Below are 2,090 nucleotides of genomic sequence, written 5' to 3' on the forward strand. Positions count from 1 at the left end.
ATAGTCGTGCAACAGGGATAGGGCAAAGATTTAAAGACACACTTTCCATCTATATCGAATGTCCTCTGTCATAGAGTTGAAATCCAATGCTAAAATTGGTTTGTTAAGTTGAACTAAAATATGAAATGACTCCCTCATCATGAGGTCGAGTTGAACTGGAAATTTTCGAGCACAATATCCTTCGTCATGAAGTTGAAATCGAACTCAAAATATTAGAAAATAACTCATGGATCATCTTCTAGCCCAAGATACTTCGTCGTGAAGGTGGAACTTGTCCTGAAGACTTCGGTGTTGTAGATGACTTCTTCGTCGTGAAGTTGGGTCCATATTGAAATGGAATTGAAGCCGCAGTTCAGAATCTGAATAAGAATGTGACTTCTTATTTCCAAACTGTAGTCCACTTCGGTCTTCTTCTTGATTTAAAGACCTTGGTTTAAGAATTTGACTGGAAAGTAGTTCTTTGACTCCAACATGTGATTGACAGGCCCTCGATCTAAATGACACGGTTCAGATGATGCTTCAAGAGAAATTGTCTCGAAAGAGACATAATTCGTTTCAAGGGAAACGATCTCAAAGATATTTGTTGTTTCATGAGAAACGGTCTCAAGGAGACAAATTCTTTAAGAGAAACTGTCTCAAGGGAGACGAAATTAGTTCCAAAGAAAACATATTCAAAGATTTTATTTCAAGGGAAACTATCTCAAGAGAGATAAAATTTGTTTCAAGAGAAATTGATTCAAACATTTTGTGTTTCAAGGGAAACGTTTTCAAAATTTTATGTTTCAAGAGAAATCGTCTCAAGGGAGACAAAATTTTTTCCAAAGGAAACTATCTCAAGAGAGACAAAATTTATTTCAAGGGAAATGTTTTCAATGTTTATGTTTCAAGAGAAACTGTCTCAAGGGAGACAAAATTTATTTCAAGGGAATTGTCTCAAGAGAGACAATGGTGAGCACGATTCCCTTCGTCGTGAAGTTGAAACCGTGGGTGGCCCCTTCACCGTGAAGTTGAGCTAGGAATTGGATATCCTTCGTCGTGAAGTTGAAATCCAAGTAAGTTGTATTGTTCCAAGTCTAATATCCTCCGCCGTGAAGTTGAAATTGGCTCTAGAACTGGGAATTTGTTTGTTGACAACCAGCCGTCCCTTCGTTGTGAAGTTGAACTTGTGTTGTCTCGAGTCCAATATCCTTCACTGTGAAGTTGAAATTGGCTCTGAAACTGGGGAAATTGTTTGTTGACAACCAGTCGTCCCTTCTCTGTGATGTTGAACTTGTATTGTCTTGAGTCCAATATTCTTCGATGTGAAGTTGAAATTGGCTCTGAAACTGGGAAAATTGTTTGTTGACAACCAGCCGTCCCTTCGATGTGAAGTTGAACTTGTGTTGTCTCGAGTCCAATATCCTTCGCTGTGAAGTTGAAATTGGCTCTGAAACTGGGGAAATTGTTTGTTGACAACCAACCGTCCCTTCGCTATGAAGTTGAACTTGTATTGTCTCGAGTCCAATATCATTCGCTGTGAAGTTAAAATTGGCTCTGAAACTGGGGAAATTGTTTGTTGACAACCAGCCGTCCCTTCGCTGTGAAGTTGAACTTGTGTTGTCTCAAGTCCAATATCCTTCGTTGTGAAGTTGAAATTGACTCTGAAACTGGGGAAATTGTTTGTTGACAACCAGCCATCCCTTCGCTGTGAAGTTGAACTTATGTTGTCTCGAGTCCAATATCCTTCGCTGTGAAGTTGAAATTTGCTCTGAAACTGGGGAAATTGTTTGTTGACAACCAACCGTCCCTTCACTGTGAAGTTGAACTTGTGTTGTCTCAAGTCCAATATCCTTCGCTGTGAAGTTGAAATTGGCTCTGAAACTGGGAAGCCCCTTCATCGTGAAGTTGAGCCTCAAAATGGCACGATATCCTCCGTTGTGGAGTTGAAATCGTGGATGTGTGGGTACGATATCCTCCGTCGTGGAGTTAAAATCGCGGATGGCCTTTCGTCGTGAAGTTGAGCCTTGATTTGGATATCCTTCGTCGTGAAGTTAAAATCCAAGTATTGTATGCTACGCGTAGACACGATTCCCTTCGCCATGAAGTTTTGG

Source organism: Hibiscus syriacus, unplaced genomic scaffold, assembly GCF_006381635.1.
Source record: "Hibiscus syriacus cultivar Baekdansim isolate YM2019G1 unplaced genomic scaffold, ASM638163v2 tig00112253_pilon, whole genome shotgun sequence".
NCBI lineage: Eukaryota > Viridiplantae > Streptophyta > Magnoliopsida > Malvales > Malvaceae > Hibiscus > Hibiscus syriacus.